We start from the raw sequence: 19,507 nt of genomic DNA on the forward strand, positions 1-19,507 counted from the left end.
TGCACACCTCAGCGTAATGGATTAATTAAACATTGTATAACAGTGTCGGAAGGTGGATTGTTTGTGTGCCACAGGTCGTCCAGTCTCTTTAAATACAATCACTGATGTTGTTTGGGCTGACTGGTAGAATGTTGCAATCTCTGGTTAGTACTGCCTCTTGGTAGCTCTACATTGGTTCTTAAACGATTAGTGTACACAGCGTGTCCCCCTGCTTCTGCTGTTGCTTACTACTTGGAAAAGGTCCTGCACATTTGATGACCTATCACTGACAATCTTTTTGAGGTCTGTGTCGTATCTCTCCCCGATGCTCTCTGTGTCCTCTGCTTGGAAGACGCAAACATTTTAGCCTTTTGGTATTTGCCTTGTTCCTGAACATACCAGCGATGTGATACTCCTTTGTACCTTCTCTAATTTGTTCACTTCTTTCAAATATGTCACCCAAACTGAATTGGCATGCTCCAAATTGTGTTTTGATGTCTTGCACACAATGTACGGGTCATCCTTGAGGTCCGGCATTGGTTTATATTATAGGGACATCCTCCTTTACTACCCCTAGATTCGTATTGACCTTGATAGTTACAGTGAATGAGATTTGTCGGCAACTACACCTCAAGGTTCCTTTCATCTTCAACGTTCCTGAAGTACATCTGATGACATAGTGTACCTTCTTCGAGCATATCTGTTGTTGCAATACACCTGCTTGGCAGCTGAAATTCTCAAACTTCAAAAGCTACTTATCAGAGCACTCTGCCAAGACGTTGAGGTCGTTCTGTATACTTTGCTGATCGGATCCTGGTGTAATTATTTTGATGAGCTCCACGTCATTAGTAAATACCTTAGGGTTTGTACTGTTTTCTCCAAAAATGCTATCTTTGGGAACTGTACTTTTTACTTCTTTTTTTTGCTTTACAGGAGTGAGGCTCATGGAAGAGCAAAGTAGATCTGACAGTGATACAAACATCAAGGCAATGAAGGAACAGGATAAGAGAAAAGGTGGGAGGGGAGGAAACACTGAATCGAGCAAGTAAGATGGTCCACTTTTAACATCTCGTTTCCAAACAATTTCCAAACTTTCACCTGTGTTCTTTCCATCTAAAAATACAAAACCTCGTGATCCAGCTCATGACTGTTCCTTGAATATATATATATATATATATATATATATATATATATATATATATATATATATATATATATATATATATATATATATATATATATATATATATATATATATATATATATATATATATATGCCTGGTGTTGGCGCAGTGGTTAGGGCAGCGGCTTGGGATCCAAAAGGTCCCGAGTTCAAGCCCCGTTGGGCCACTGAATTAATACACCAGGGGGTTGACTCAGCCTGTCATCCTTCAGAAGTCGGCGAAATGAGTACCAGTGTCCTGGGCCGGTGTATACCCCGGTTAAAATAGGTGTACCATATCCCTGTGTCGTAAGAGGCGACCAGGGTTGTGTCAGGAAGGGCATCCGGCGTAAAACATGTGCCAAATCACTATGCGGATCATACGGATGATCCGCTGTGGCGACCCCGAACGGGAGCAGCCGAAAGAAGAAGAAGATGTGTATATATATATATGTATATGTATGTATGTATATATATATATATATGTATATGTATATATATGTATATATATATATATATATGTATATGTATATATATGTATATATATATATATATATATGTATATATATATATATATATATATATATATATATATATATATGTATATGTATATGTATATATATATATATATATATATATATATATATATATGTATATGTATATGTATATATATATATATATATATGTATATATATATATATATATGTATATATATATATATATATATATATATATGTATATATATATGTATATATATATATATATATATATATATATATATATATATGTATATGTATATATATATATGTATATGTAATATATATATATATATATGTATATGTTATATATATATATGTATATGTATATATATATATGTATATATATATATATATGTATATATATATGTATGTATATATATATATATATATATATATATATATGTATATGTATATATATATGTATATGTATATATATATGTATATATATATATATATATATTGTCCCATCGTGGCCAAAAATATTGGCACCCTTGCACTTTTTTCAACTAATGCACCATCTCTTCCAGGAAATTATTGAAATAAAAAATATCTTTTGGTATCCACATATGTATTTCTTTGGTTTGCAGTGAAAAGAAAACAAAACAAAATTACGAAATCTTAGCTTATTCTACACAGAAGTCCTAAAATGGACCGGACAATATTATTAGCACGTTTTAGAAGTTGTTAGAAACAATTAGATTTCAAGCAGGTGATTCTCCTTCACTTTGGAATTGAACTCACCTGTGGTGAGTTACAGTTGCCTGCAATATAAAAATTACTCATTCAACCACTTTGAATTGAGAAATGGAGTTATTCTACTGTATTGTGTCACTGTGTACCATAATGAGCATGGAGAAAAGAAAACAAACCAGAGAATTGCCTGAGGAGGTCAGACACAAGATTGTAGCCAAGCATGGACAATCTCCAGGCTACAAGTCCATCTCCAGAGACCTTGATGCTCCTGTGTCCACTGTACACAATGTTATCAGGTAGTTTAAGACCAATGGCACGATAGCCAACCTCCCTGGACGTGGCTACAAGAGAAAATTTGATCGAACATTGCAGCGAAGGATTGTCCGAATGGTGGAGAAAGCACCTCGGTCAACTGCCAAACGGATTCAAGCTGACCTTCAGACACAAGGTACGACAGTTTCAACTCGCACCATCCGTCGTCAACTCGATGAAAGGAGGTTCTCTGCTAGGCGACCCAGGAGGATCCCACTGCTGAGAGAGAGACATAAGAAAGCCTGACTGGAGTTTGCCAAAACACACCTGAGCAAACCAAAATCCCTCTGGGAGAATGTCCTGTGGACAGATGAGACCAAGTTAGAGCTTTTTTGTAAAGCACATCATCTCTATGTTTATAGAAAACAAAATGAAGCCTTCAAAGAAAAGAACACATTCAATACAGTCAAACATGAAGGAGGTTCAGTGATGTTTTGGGGTTGCTGTGCTGCCTCTGGCACTGGGAGCCTTTAATGCATGGCATCATGAAATCAGGGGTTTACCAAGGAGGCATTGTGGAGTGCAATGTTCAACCCAGTGTCAGGAAGTTGGGTCTCCGTCGAAGGACATGGGTCTTGCAGCAGGATAATGACCCCAAACACACTTCAAAAAGCACCCAGGAACGGTTGAAGACAAAACGCTGAACTGTTCTGAAGTGGCCAGTAGTGAGTCCAGGTCTAAATCCCATTGAACACCTGTGGGGAGATCTGAAAACAGCAGTTGGGAGAAGGCACCCTTCAAATCTGGGATAATTGGAGCAGTTTACACAAGAAGAGCGGGTCAAACTGCCAGTAGAGATGTGTGGGAAGCTCATTCATGGCTATAGGAAGTGCTTGACTGTAGTTATTTTGCCCAAAGGCTGTGCTACCAAATATTAAGTCTCAGGTGTTAATAATTTTGTCCATGCCATTCTCTTTATTTTCTGATTTAAAAGGATATATTAAGTTCTGAATCAAAAGCAAAGGTTGTGTAATATTTACAGTGAAATAAAGAATTGCGGAGACCAAATACTTTTGTCAATTTCGATTTGTTTTTTGAGAAAATTGTGAATTATTTGAAAGTGCAAGGGCGGCAATATTTTTGGCCACGACTGTATATGTCAGACATGGTGACTCAAGTCGGCGACTTGGACTCGAGATTGCACATTTTGTGACTTGAGACTTGACTTTAGACTTTGCCTTAAAGACTTGAGACTTGAGCTTGTCGACTTGTTGACGATGAATGAATGGCCACTATATCAAAATAAATATATCTCAGTGATGTGTTTGTGACTAATTTTCATTCGACGTCCCGTAGGATGTGATTATATTTATAAACAAAGACCGCCGGAATTGCGTGACAAAGGGAGCACAAACTTGGTAAATAGATTGCCTCAAGCTTTGAAAAGGTATTTAGTCATACACCGCCCAAAGTGCTGCTGAGCTCCAAGCCTCCGATTGCACATACATGCCTCCAGTGGAGTAAAAGGAGGTAAATTACTGAGAAAAGAAAGTACTGCTATAGTGTCTTTCATTACATGGATTTGATGTCCTGAATCGAGTTGACATTTACGCCATTCGGCGTACGTATGGAATTGTTACTGCTGCTGCTCAGTTAATACCCAGTAAGCATCTTCCGTGTATTTTTAAGCCTCCGCACCAAGGGTGCCGGAGGCATTATGATTTCCGTTTACGCGATAACTCAAGAAGCAAATTGTAGAATTTAATCAAACTTGGTAACAAGGTAAAATAAGACAGGGCAATGAAGTGATTAGATTTTGGGCCAGATGTGATAAAGGTCAAAGGTCAAGGTCAAACTCTGAAATTTTACTGTTTACGCCCTGAGGCCTAGGTCACATTTGCCATGGCGGCCGTGGAGTCTCCAAAATCTACAGCCACTAGCAATTATACGGCGGCCGCAGTATTTTCACGGTCACACAATGTAGCAGTCACATATGTTTTTATTTTTCGGGGAGCCGCACGGCGTATTTAGGCCTAAGTCACATTTGCCACGGCGGCCGTGGGGTCTCCAAAATCTATGGCCATTAGCAATTATACGGCGGCCGCAGTATTTCCACGGTCACACAATGTAGCAGTCACATATGTTTTTATTTTTTCGGGGAGCAGCACGGCATATTTATAAATTGTGGAGACCGAAAACGTGGGGTTGCCGTACGGTCTTTGATTTGATGTCGCACGGTGACCTTAGGGCGTTCCTGCAGCGGCCATATAATTTTCAAGGCAGACGCAAGGTGCCTGCAAGGCGACCGCAGGGGGGCCCTAAGGCAAACGTGCGGCCAGACGGACGGTAACGAATGGGTTAATTTTTTTTTTTTTACCAGTTTTTTTTTCGGCTTGTCGAATTGCTACGGCGAACGTAGAAATGAAAAAAGTTATAACTCCGCGCTATAATTCCACGGCGACCCCTACGGCTTGTAAAATATAGCCATACAGCGTAGGGCCACCCTGAGGCCACCTCAGAAACTCTGCGGCCGCCGCACGTTTCTGTCAATTCAGAGGGCGTACGGCCGCCGTAGAGCAAATGTGACTTTGGCCTTAGGTCTAAGAAATTGTGGAGACCGAAAATGTGGGGTTGCCGTACGGTCTTTGATTTGATGTCGCACGGTGACCGCAGGGGGCCCTAAGGCGAACGTGCGGCCAGACGGACGGTAACGAATGGGTTAATTTTTTCATTTTTTTTTTTTACCATTTCTTTTGTTTCGGCTTGTCGAATTGCTACGGCGAACGTAGAAATGAAAAAAAGTTATCATTCCACGGCGACCTTACGGCCTGTAAAATATAGCCAAACGGCGTAGGGCCACCCTGAGGCCACCGCAGAAACTCTGCGGCTGCCGCACGTTCCTGTCAATTCAGAGGGCGTACGGCCGCCGTATCCTCGCCGTAGAGCAAATGTGACTTGGGCCTTACTCAAGAAATATTGGACAGAATTTCATCAAACTTGGTGCAAAGGTAAAGTTAGACAGGGCAATTAACTGATTAGATTTTGGGCCAGATATGATAAAGGTCAAGGGTCAAATATGTCAAGACTCACGTGTTTGTGTGGGAGAGCGGAGGCATACCCGTCGACTGCGCGCAATCGAATTACTCAAGTTTTAATTTTTTTTTTTTAGTCTTCGTGTTTTAAGGCTCATAATGGAACTGAAACACACACACACACACACACACACACACACACACACACACACACACACACACACACGCACACACGCACACACGCACACGCACACGCACACGCACGCACACACACACAATGGTTTGAGCTTCGAGTGCACGTTTTTACCACAATACACAGTGGAGACTGAGCGTCACTGCTTGCTGCTACTGTCTCTGCATGCGCGCGTCACTTTATCACTGCGTTACCTAGAGCATGGTGGAGATTCCAAGGGTGATCTTATTTACTTATAAATATTTTGAAGGTGCATTGAATATAAAGAGTGCTGTATGTCAAACATGTGGTATAAAAATATCAGATGGCCCATCCACATCGAATTTCATTCCTCACCGAAAAAAACAAGCTTGAATGAGCTAAGATCCTCGTCCTCTTGATGATGACGTCATAAAAACGAATATGAAGTCATTGTGATGTATCAGGTTTGCGATAAATTATCTGTGCTAATGCCCGGCTTGATTCCCGCAAACAAAATCAAACAGCTTGCCTAGTTTCGTAGATAATGGTATAGGCGATTTCCATTTGCGGTGATATTATGACATCAACTTTTTTTCTAGGAAGAATTTCCAAAATCAGAGATGGTTACTGCCTGCACGTGGGCTTTCTGCATATACATGGCAAGTTTCATGAAGATCCGATGAAAACTCTGGGTTGTGAAACAAAAAATGTCAAAAAATAGGAATGACGTCATAAAAATTGATATGACGTCATAGTGATGTATCATATGTACGGTAATTCATCTCTGCTAATGCCCTGTTCGATTCCTGCAAACAGAATTCAAAAAGCTTGCCTAGTTTCGGAGATAATTTTTTGGGCGATTGCCATTAGCGGAGATATTTTGACGTCATAACTTTTTTTCTAGGAGGAATTTTCAAAATCGGAGATGGTTACTGTTTGCGCAGGGTATTTTTATGCCAAATTTCAGGAAGTTTCGATGAAAACTGTAGGCTGTGAAACAAAATAGTCCACAAGAACAACAACATGAGTAAGACTTGGAGATCCTCCACGAGTATCTAAAAACTAAGGCAATGGAACCCAACATACAGTGATCCACATACAGAAGTAACTTTTCATTTCTTTGAGATGTTCCAACACATTTCCTTTCGAACTTTCTAACTTTTGCACTGCACTAACCCTGACTAACACCGTCTGAGCTTAAACGTAACCATAAAAGTATTAAAGGTTTTCAAGGTATGTTGTATTCTTAGCATAACGCACATATTTCACTGCAGTTACACTTAACCAAGGCCTAAATGATGTTTCCCCACATATTTTTTTTTCAACACCTCAATGTTTACTCAATTTTTTCCAAAGGATCGTTCATAAACTTCAAAATCATCGACAATAACTTTTTAATTTCTTATAATATAGGGCGGGTCAATAGCCAGATTTGACCACAATACACGATAGTTTTATAAATCATGTTTATTGAAGTGCCCTCAAGGGCCCATTGTTGCGTGTTTTCTGTCCCGAGGGCAGTTTTCACTTTTGTAAGAAGGACTGGGAAAGATCCGTGTCCGTGGTAATAAGTACAACTATTGTTGGCGATGGATATTAGAGAATTTCCTCAATGTCAAACTCAGGATTCCGATCCGATTCCCAACAACTCCTCATACCCTGCACAGCCTGCAGCTACTGATAGTGACACAAACCGTGACTCTGGAAAGGGCGTGTTTATACTTTACATATTGTACTTGAAGATCGACACGCTGTATACATGTAACATGATCAGTCTGGTGATGAGCGATATGAAGGGCCCATTTTAGGGATGAGCAAATGGCTCATATATATATATATATATCGAAAAATGTGGAGTGTGACGAGCTCTCCCCCAATCTTATTTGACATAGTCCTCCACCAAAGCATCACCTTCAATCCGGAGGGCTCAGCCCGGCGAATCTGTCAAGCAGACAAAGATTACATGATCAACATTAGTTAAATATCAAACAGAGCCAGATTTTGGGGCGATGTATGACGATGGTGTTGGACTATGTCCAATTGAGATCGGTGGAGTGCTTTTTACACGCCACATGTTTTGATTTACCCACCAATCACATCACGTGCCTTCTGGTTGAATGGTTTGCATTAGCGGGAACAATCGTCTGGGTGGCAGACGGACGGTTGTTGTTTGCGGGTTATGTGGTTTTACCATGGGAGACATGATCCGCAGCGATGCTCACCCTAACGGTCAGGAGGTGCGTCTGATGTATATACAAGGGCAGGGTGGTGGTCGTGCTGGGTAAAGCAGATTATAAACAAAAAGTATTAACTCTGTTAAACAATGAGAGCACCTCCCAGAAACTAGATCCATGGATCCAATGGCAAAACAATAATGGACACTCAACACAACATTGGCTGAATTAAAAAGAACCGGTAGATGAGGTGCATGATTATCGGTGGTTATATTGTATATATGTGCATATATATATATATATATATATATATATATATATATATATATATATATATATATATTGTTGCGGATTCGCGCCCGCCGGCGTGCTGACGGCCACGTAACTCGAATCGTGGCACGTCGCCCACCGGACGGACAATCCAGTCGTGACCCTCTCGGACTAACGCCGGGAACCAGTCACGGGTGGACCTTTCGGTCTCACCGCGATCGTGCCAATCGGCCCCCGCGTGGGATAGGGTTGCTCGCCAAATTCGACCTACCTAAGTACCCACACGGAGGGTAGACCGGGCGATCGCACCTCGCCGCAGGTCGACTTCGGACACGGGCCACTTAAGCGACCCGTTCCGTACTATCGGGATAACCGAGCGGTGTTATTCGTCGGCCTCGACGGTTCGATTAATTATCGGGCGTCTTAGCCCACGACCAACCCTTTACGTGAAGCAAGATGGGGATTCAATGAAAGAAATGACGAAGCGAAGCGGGAAAACAGTTCAACAATAAGCACATTTATTTCGCGATGAACGGAAAGCACACATATACAATTCCACCAAAAGCACATGGAAAAGAAGAAGACAAAAAGCAAATTCAACAATGCAGATCTAATACCGACTACGCGAGCACACGGCAACACTTATACAATTTTACTTCACAGACGGCGCCGACAACACATATTCCCAAAGCAAAAGAAAAGAGAACCACCCTCCAGGATGAGGGGGGTAGGCGGGCCTGGGGCCGAGACCGGGTCGGCCTACCCGTCTGATGATGAGACGAGGAGCGGCGGTGGTGCCTCAACTCCGCGGGCCTCGCGGACAGTGTCTGGTAGGGGGTGGGAAAGGGGCCCCCTTGGTCGCACTATCTCAGCGCGGGGGGAAACAGGAGGGGGTTGCTGATGCTCGGGGTATAGAGGATTTTTATTATCCCGCGACGAGCGTCTCCACCTCGGCCAGGTCGCGCTGTCGGCCTCCCTGGGGTGCAGCTCCCGACGCGAGCACCCCCTCGTCTGGTGTCGCCGCCTTTCCACAGCTCCGTCCCCTCCGTTCCGACTCCAACGCACACGACGACCAGCTCCTTCTTGCCAACTCCACCGCCCGCGAAGTCTTGACTCTCTGTTCCCGACTCTCCTACTCTACTACTACTCTACTCTCTTCGTCTCCTCGACTCTCGAACACGGTCCTTTTATCAGCCCCGTAGCTTCGCCCTCTCATCTTTGACCCCCTCCCTTCGACCTTTCACCTCGCTCCCCATTGGCCCGAGAAAAAGTGGGCGTGAATGCTTTTTGATCCATAAATTTGCATATATCGATCGCCTTCCAACGCCCTGGAGGCGGGGCCAAATCGCCCCTCGCTCACCGATTGGACGGCAAAAAGTGGGCGTGTCATTTTTGATCCGTTTTTGAAGCACAAAATCCGTGATTTTGTACACGCTGTTCGACGAGCGCCCTGCACGAGTCCAACACCGGTACCTACAAGCGGCGCAAGAACGGTGGCGATGCGACGGTTGCGAGGTGTGACGTGAAGGTGGTGGCGGTTGTGGTGAAGCGGCGTTGTGGTTGGTGGTTGATGTTGTGGTTGTGGTGGTAATCATGGCGGTTGGTCCAAAATAAAGATAGCAAAAGAAAAACGGCTATCCTGAAGAGTCGCAGCACGCATAAATGACATGTATTCCCACTAGACAACGGTTTTGGGCCTAACTACACATGCACTTACCGAGATACCTCACCTAAGGGACCTGAATGGTGGTTTGCGAATTTGGTAACCACAACAATATATATATATATATATATATATATATATATATATATACATATATATATATATATATATATATATATATATATATATATATATATATATATACATATATATATATATATATATATATATATATATATATATTTTAAGCAATATGGTTTGTTTTTTGTTCTGAACTCAGTTAGACTTGCACTTTCAGGAAAATGTCGTGAGAAGGCAATGGAACAAACTTCATTTTTTGACATTTTTGAAACAGAGTGGTAACCACTTACATGCGCTTAGCTGGGAACATTTTTACACAAAGCATTTATTTACAATTCGTGAGTAATGATATGTGGCACAGTAAATGGGGTTTATTATTTTGTACAGCAGGGAGAGCAAGGCATTTGTGGAGTGCGACAAAAGGCAAGCAATTTACAAATGCAGACAGAGCAGACTTATCCCATTATATCTTCTACAATCTTAATTTAAGCTACGATATCTTAAAATACACATACACATACACATACACAAACATGTCATGATCCCTTGTACATGTGTGCACTGTGTTATACCGTTTACCCTTGTATCTTTATTCTCCTCATTTCTAAATTGACATCGTGAAGTAAGCAATCTTTCAAAGGGAAAGTTGAGCTTGATTTGTCATCTGTTTGGAAACGCTGTGCTTCATTCCTCTGTTGAACCTTTTCACCCTGTTGTGAAGCACATCTACAAAAGCAGGTGGTCGACATCTCATTAAAAGTCAATAAAATATTATTAAAGATAGATAAAACTTCTACACCAGGTGCCGGTGTCTTTCTTTTTAAGTTTTATTTTGATTTTTACAAAGTCTAAGACTGATGCATAAAAAATTGCAATTTTTGCAGACATACACATACAGACAGACATGAGGTGAAGCTCGACTTTTTCAGACAAACACGGCCGGTAACCTTGGAGGCATCGCTTTTCTTTCCACAGTCAGCAGGGCAATTCGGGAGGAATTGACCCACAAATTTGTATACCAACCTCTGGGGTTTATCCATGCTCTATCCTCCAAATGCTGAGTATCGATGGAGGAAGGAGCACGCGCCCTTTTTCTTTTTATTATTTTGAGTATTTGGAATGACTCGGCCAGGGTCAGAATCGAACCACCGACCTCCCTGCCACACAGAATAGATGCTCTACCCACAATGCCATTGAGGCTGTTGGTCGGTATTGAGAAAATGACCAATTAATATGGCACATATGCTGATTGTATGAGCAGAGATGTTTATTTGATAACTACATGCCGTTATATTTCATAGTCATGCATCTATCCACCTTGTTTCTGCGGCAAGCATGGTGTGTCTTTGATGGTTAAAAAATAGGATGGAATTGAGACGCATTGCTAGTATTTGTTTTGGCAAGATCCTTGTTTACATCTTCTGTGAGTTTAGCTGTTAACAACAGAAGATGTGGTATTGTGGATTCCTCCTCATTTTATTTATTTATTTATTTGTTTGCTTTATTTATTACTTCTGCCACTGAAGGTGAAGGATGTTATGGTTTCACCCTTTTCGTCTGTTTGTTTGTGTGCATGATATCTCATAAAGTTGTGGACGGATCCAGATGAAAATTTGTGGACAGGTTCGGTTTGTGACAAGGACGAACTGATTAGATTTTGGTGAAGATCCAGATCCAGATCCAGATCCAGATCCAGATCCGACCCCCAGAATTTTTACAGTGATTATTCACCATTGAGAGATGGAGCCAAAAATGGTATCTAGCACAATGTCTCAAAAAGTTGGCGACGGATTCGGACGAAACTTGGTTGGCACGTTGGGTATGTGACAAGGAAAAATTGATTTTATTTTGGTGAAGATCTGAATCTGGATCTGGATATGAGAATAATTTAATTTTGAAAGTGATTCTTCACCATTGAGAGATAGGGTTAAAGTAATATATCGCACGATATCTCAAAAAGTTGTGGACGGATTCGGATGAAACTTGGTGGACAGGTTGAGTGTGTGACCATGACGAATTGATTCGATTTTGGTGAAGATCCGAATCCGGATGTGGATATGAGAATAATTTAATTTTTATAGTGATTCTTCACCATTGAGAGATTGATATTTAAGTGATATTTAGCCAAAAGTGATATTTAGCTTGATATTTCAAAAATGTATTGAGCCCTATATGTTCTCATGGATCAGGCATTGCGGGGCAGAGGTATGCGCTCTACCGATTGTCCTTCTAGTTTCAGTGCTGTTTCAAGGTTGAATCAGAACATTGTGATATCGGTGTACTTTTACATGAACGATGTGCAAGCTCTTCCATAAGTCTTGGATAATGTGGAAATGTTTTTTTTTCCTTTCTGGTGATATAAGGCTTCTTTTTATTAACCTCCACCATCGAAGATCGGAGGTTACTGTTTTCACCCCTTTCTGTTTGTTTGTTTGTTTGTGAACAGTATTACGGAAAAACTCCTCGACGGATTTCGACGAAATTTGGTGAGGGGATTAGGTATGGTCCAAGGATCATGCCATGAGATTTTGGACTGGGTCCAAAATCCAATATGGCCGCTATGGCGGCCATTCTGAAAAAATATTTGATTTTTTTTTTTTGCATTTCTACATGTTTTAAGTGATTTCCAACCCCACCCCCCCCAAAAAAAAATTTGCAACTTTTTTTTTTCAACAAAATTTTGATTTTTTTTTTTTTTTTTTGCATTTCTACATGTTATACGTGATTTCCAACAAAAAACATGCCAAAATTATAATTGCGGCTGATTTTGGAACTTCAGGTGGATATACCCACGTAAAATCAATTTCTGTCTCAAGGAATCGAGTTATGACGAATGAATTGAGTATGTAAAAGTTAAAAGTAATTGGGAAAGTTTCAAACTATAACTCTGTGAGCACTGTTGACGTCAAATTGAATGAATAGGATATCAGGTTCACTTGAGTGACCTAGCAGTATTGGCGGCAGAGGTTTTGCACTCTACCGAGTGCTCGCCCTCTAGTTGTTTAAAGTCATTACCAGGACAGAAGTGAGAGTGTTTGGTGGGTGTACAACTGAACTGTGCAGCATTAAGGAATGTTACAAAAAATGTAACCCGTGGGTGTGACGTGAGCATCTGACAGTACATTAATCTGCTCTATTGAGGAAAGGGATTAAGAATAATAATGATAATTAAATAACTGCCCACCCGTCTAGATATCGAGTAAATTGGAACCCTACGTATGTTCAGTCATTTGAAATTCTATTGCTTCCCATTAACGCAGTCTTCTCTGCAGGTCTCAGGCCTGTTTCCCCAACATGCACAAATTTTAACATCTCATTTATGCCACTTGTTTTCAAACACTTTGCATTGGTCTCCCTTATATGGTATTCACATCTGAGCACATAGCTGTGGAGGCTGGGCTCTGTAATGGCTCTGTCATGGCATTGTCTTGTGTCCTTGTCCTAAGTACACCATGTACGAGCTTGTATCTGAGCTGTCTCAACTTTAGCGTGCTTTGTATGCACTGGATCTCTTCTTTTGTTTAATTCGGGCATGATTTTCCTTTGGCCGTGCTTGTTCATCTCTACCTGAAACAGCAGCAATGCAAAATGCCTTATAAAAGCTCATGGGGGAGAATGTAAATACTTATACCACAGTTATTGTTGGAACAATGGATGGAATCAACAGAACATTGATCGAAGCATGCTAACCACCGTAGGAAGCAAGGAGAAGCTGATATTTTGGGTGTTAAATCTTCGTTGAGCAAAATAACGCAGTAACCCTCCCTCTGGCAAAAGTCGCACAAAACATCAGCTTCTCCTTGCTTCCCACGGCGGTTAGCAGGCCTTGACCAACGTTCTGTTGATTCCATCCATCCTGTTACCATTCCACCTTCTCAGACCACCACGAGCCCTTAAGAGTAAGACTAGTTTTTGATCCTGTCGCTGGAAGTTTGCTTGCAAAATGCATTTCGCATTAAATTTGCCAAGACAATAAATTGCAATGAACTTTAGTGCCTACTTCAACGTCATCTGCATGTGCAGGTCAAAGTGTGACCGACGGGGCTTGCATGACCTGGGTCGTCTATTTGATCCGATGAACCGAAGCTACCGTCTCTTTGATGTTCTCTGAAGTTGATCACGACACTTCCTTTTGACATATAAAACACGAGACGCAACACAGGGCACAGAACTGACAAACACAGCCACTGAGATTTGTAGTCCAGGAGCCCAGAAGGTTTATTCAAGTGAAAAGCGCCGGAACGTTTGACCTCATGGGCTGATGGGGTCATCCACCGACATCACAAAAATGCATTGCTGCCGGGTCTGACCCGTGGCTTTCCCCCCCAAAATTACTCAATTAGTGATGTCATTACCGAAAAACCTAATTTCCTCAATATATAGCAAACTATGCATGATAATATCACGAATAAGGTGTCCATACCTATGTTTTCATGGTCAATCATTACCCTGATGCTATGCATATTGCTAGAAAATGTATAGTTTACCACGTAAATGCATGGTTCGTTCACTAAATTAGCGATGCCATTACCGAAACCTCACTATCTGAAAAACTGTGCGTGATAATATCACAAATAAGGTGTCTATACCAATATTATTATGGTCAATCATAACCCTGACACCTGTGTTATGACTGGGAAATGTGTAGTTTACCATGTAAATGTGTAGCCCACCCGCTCATTAAGTGACGCCATTACCGAACAACGATATATGGAAAACTTGCAAATGCGCAGTTCACATAATTAACTTGATGTCCTCTTGGCATTACAAGTCTTTATCACTTTCGTCACTCTCATCACTGTCTTCTCTCCAAGCATTATCTGAATCTTCCTCATCTACTGAATTATCTTCCACGCCATCTCCATCATCCTCATGTGGGCCTGTGAGGGACTCTGGAACTGAACTTCCTGGATACCAGTCTGGTTCAAAGCAGTTTTGAGACAACTTCCATCCATTGTCTGTCGGACTCGCCCCACCAGTTGGATCTGTCTGATCAGCTCTCTTCCAGATTCTTGCCACATAGTGCGCCATTTTCATATGATTACCAAGTGTCTTGGTGCATGGGGGAAGAGACACAGATTATCTTCTTTATTCTGACAAGGGGCTCCTTTTCGTCACCACCACCCATTCGCATGAACGCCTTGTATCTGGCTTCATTAATGTCAGAGGTTTTTAAGCCATACAGCACGCAGACAAAGGATGTAACAGCTTGGACGTCTACCTCATCAGCTGTTCTGATCTCTTCCGAGGTGTTCGAAAACTTGTCACTTTGAATTGCCTTTCGCCGTCCAGCAGCATTTTTGTCTGTTTCCCAGTTGCTGGAATTCAAACACTTCAGGGCACGTTTCTTTTCTCCTCTTTCTTTGCAAATTATACAAATGGGGGCATCATTTGCCATGATCTGTAAATAGCAAAAAGGGACAGAGACCATTGCATTATTTGCCACATTGCAACAAAAGACAGAGATGGTACGACTCCAGTCGGCAACTTTCAGGGTGAACTCAACATTTTCAAGCACTAGAGTTGGCATTGTAATATTTCAACATAAAAACATGGGTATAGACACCTTGTTTGTGATATTATCATGCAGTGTTTTTCAGATATTAATGAAAATGGGGTTTTTCCGCAATGGAGTTGCTCACTGAGTGGGTGAACTAAGCATTTACACGGTAAACTATACATTTTCTAGCAATAATGCGGGTGTCAGTGTAATGATTGACCATGAAAACATAGGTGTAGACACCTTATTCGTTATATTATCATGCATATTTTTCCAGGTATTGAGCAAAATAGGTTTATCGGTAATGGCGTCACTAATTGAGTGATTTTGGGGGGAAAGCCATGGGTCAGACCCGGCAGCAATGCATTTTTGTGATGTCGGTGGATGACCCCATCAGCCCATTAGGTCAAACGTTCCGGCGCTTTTCACTTGAATAAACCTTTTGGGCTCCTGGACTATTGGGGAAGTGCCGTCACATTCCAAGGTGCTCTGGGGTACCAGCACCTTCACAACAATGGTGCCGCTTTTCTCACCACACTCAGTGGGGCATTTCTGAAGGAGGAATTTCATCCTCCCCATGGATGCCAACCTGCAGGGATTGTCCATGTTGTTAACCTTTTAAATGCTGAATGTCAAACAATTTTAAGGTCTTTGTTATGATTCGGCCAGGGTTTGAACTGCCGACCTCCCAAACTCGGATCTGACGCTCTTGCCATTACACCACCGAGTCCATTCAATGAAATTTGAGGCCATTGACTTGTACTCCAGGAAATGTTTAAATTCAATTTCTACATCTGATCTTTGCTCGACCTCTTTATTCCAGAGCCAGATGTTTACTACCCCGAGTCTACCTCTGCTCAGTTGCCAGTTTATAATTCTTGTCCACCGGTATCTATGAGTAATGATGTGTTTGTGGCATATTTTAACCAAAAAAACATTTTTGAATGAAAATATCTCGAAACTTTCTTTTGTGACCTTTGGACATTGCTCTGAATGTGAACTTTCCAAAATCCATCATCAATGTACACTCGCTTTTGGGTCATTTTGGGCAGCTGTTCATGCTGATCATTTTTTTTTAAAATGCCTCCGCTGATGATGTCGCCAGAGGCATGATGTTTTTGGGTTGTCTGTACGTCTGCCTGTCCATACGTCCATGCTTATTTTCTCTGTAACTGTTAATCTGATTTGACACAATTTTCACTAAAGGTGCGACTACTCATGTGGAATGTTTTAATGATAATTATGATGTCATAGGTCACGTGTTTTGGCAGCCGTGTTGGAAAAAAGGAAAAACTTTGGACCTCTGTACCTCCGAAACCGCTCCATGGAAAAAAATTGAAACTTGGCACATGGCAAGTAATCCCCATGGAAAATTAGTGATTGTTTTGATGATGTCATAATTGCATATGTCGAACGCTTTATCCGATCAGTATGAAATTTTTGAGGGTAATCTCTGGCTAAATTATATGGGGTGGGGAGGGGGGAGGGAATTGATGATGTCATTGGTCATGTGGTTCAGCAGCCATTTTTTTTTTGTTTGTTTACATAAAAGCCTTCAATAATAATGTGGGCGGAGGCATATCTGGCAACGTCGAAGAGTACCTTTCTAGTTTTAATTTTTGTTTTTTTTTGTATACAGTCAAGAATCGTACACAGTCGAGGATTGTGGAAGAGCTAGTACAGTGAACGAATCAGGATGTAACTGACAAATCAGGACGCAAGGCATGCATGCATGGTGGTGGACACAGAGGATGCATGGGGTGGACAATATGGATGCAGAAGGAAACTCCATGGAGGGAAAACTGAAAGGAGGATGATTTTGGGTGGCAGGTCAATGAGGGTAGTAAAGATGTACGATTGTGGTGAACAGTGGTTTTGAAGAATGTCGAAGTTGGTTCCACAGATGGAAGCAAAGAGGAACAAATGAGTGGAAGTGAACAGTGATCCTGGTTTTAAGCGGTTATCCTGGAGTCGGGCTCCACAACGTCTCGACATTGCCCTGCCTCTGAGTTGTTGTCACCATTGCACAAATTCAATGTCGCCATTGCACGTTGCCGCTTTTGGATGATCGTCCATGGAAATACGCTGTGGATATTTCTTTTTGTTCCTCCCTGACTTCCCTGAAATAGTAATAATGCTGTTAAAATGAGATCGTTATGAAAACGTCTGTGGTTGAGGTTAACCAACAACTTTATTTCACAAATGATACGGTTGGGTCATGGTTGGAAATGCGTACTGTATGTAAAAATAGTCACCGAGCTGCGCTCACTCCCCACACCCGCACCAGCTTTCAGATTTTTCTCTCCTCTGGGTAATTTAAGCTTATTTTGCTCTTCTGGGGGAGCTTAGTTTCAGACTGGGCTGAGTGGTTCTTTGGGAAGAAGAGCCACACGACATCACTGATGCAGAGCTTTAATTCTCGGGCGAGAGGTGCATTATTGTATCTGAAAGCGAATGTTGCTTTGGACTGATGAATCATTTTATAATCGTGTTGTTCTTTTGTTTTTTCCTACCTCGCTCAACAAAAGGGTCTTTATCAACCAAATGTAGAATTTTGAATATCATTCCTGGCTGCCACCATGCATGCCCGAGATGACACCACCGTTCCCTGGCACCCATGTACTCAAGGCTGTATTTTTTTGGAATATTACTTTTGAATGCGTTCTTGAAACCTGCACTGATGTTCTGAGGGTTCTTTGGGAAAGAACTGTGGAATTTTGGCAAACTTTAGCATCTCGAGAATATATCGTCAATTTTGAATTGGCATTGTTTTTTAAAATAATTTGGATCGTATTCTCCCGAGAATAATTATGCTTCGAGTCGATCACCTGTGCAAGCTATTAGTGCTCCAAACAGGTTAATCTTGGTTATAGTGTGGTGTTTTCAAATTGTGTCGTGGCCTACCTCAGTGGGGATTTAAAACCTCATTCAAAGATATGAATTGGAGAAACATTTAGATAAAGTATCTTGAGACTGAGATTCGCAAGCTTTTCAATTTTGTGACCCCCCCTCCCCCCAGCAGCTTGCTGATCAAGGCATTTATTGTGTTCACTGCTGACATTAAAAGCTTCCAAATTAGTGTGGCATCTAGTTTCTATTTAATAACATTCATTTATATTTACAAGATAACCGGGCGTAGTGGCGTGCGCCTGTAATCCGGCTACTTGGAGGATCACTTGAGGACGGGCGCTCTGGGCCGTGCTATGAGAGGGTGTAGGGCAGCCCGGAATCATGGCAAAACCCAATCCCTATCCCTGTGTCGTAAGAGGCGACCAGGGTTGCGTCAGGAAGGGCATCTGGCGTAAAACCTGTGCCAAATCAGTGTGCGGATCATAACGGATGATCCGCTGTGGCGACCCCTAACGGGAGCAGCCGAAAGAAGAACAACATTTATATTTACAAGATAATTAAAATTCAACAGTAAACAATCACCTATTTCAATTGATGCAGAACCCTTTTGTGGCCTCGAATAAAAGCTTCACAAATTGAGAGGAAGACCGAAAGAGGAGTGGGACAATAAGTATGAGCTCATTGGATGGTTTAATATTAGTCGGGTTTGATTCCTGACCCAATAATAAGTTCTCACCATGGAGAACAAATTCAGTTGGTCAATGAAAACGTTTTTCCACTCGCATTTCAAAAATCACATGGACCTCCTCCCTCCACACTCGCAGACTGCCAAACCTGTAGGTTAGGCCGGGAATTTGGAATTTGTTCAGGTCAGCGAGCTATCGCCGGCACCTCTTCTCAAAGGACACTTGGATTTTTATTATCCATCAACTGATGCCAGCAGATGGGATGTCCAGCTTAACGTCCATCTGAGGGATGGTGCACACATCAATGCTTCACCCTGCACACAAAATACCATGGTGGCAGTTTATATCGGTCGAGATTCAAACTCAGGCGAGACTGCCCAGAGGTGAGTATGCAAAGCTGTAAGCTATCCTTCCAGCCAATTGCAGGCTGCTTTGTGGCCTGTCTTTTTTTTTGGGGGGGGGGTGGGAGGAG

At 41.8% G+C, this 19,507-nt stretch overlaps 1 protein-coding gene across 2 annotated transcripts in view; it reads left to right on the forward strand.

Moving 5' to 3' along the window:
• LOC147029669 (enhancer of polycomb homolog 1-like) overlaps positions 1-19,507 on the forward strand; it is a 116,066-nt gene that overhangs the window by 979 nt on the left and 95,580 nt on the right. The window lies entirely within an intron of this gene.

The sequence above is a fragment of the Eptatretus burgeri genome, chromosome 3 (assembly GCF_056783735.1).
Source record: "Eptatretus burgeri isolate ZD-2024b chromosome 3, Ebu_testis_v1, whole genome shotgun sequence".
Lineage (NCBI taxonomy): Eukaryota > Metazoa > Chordata > Myxini > Myxiniformes > Myxinidae > Eptatretus > Eptatretus burgeri.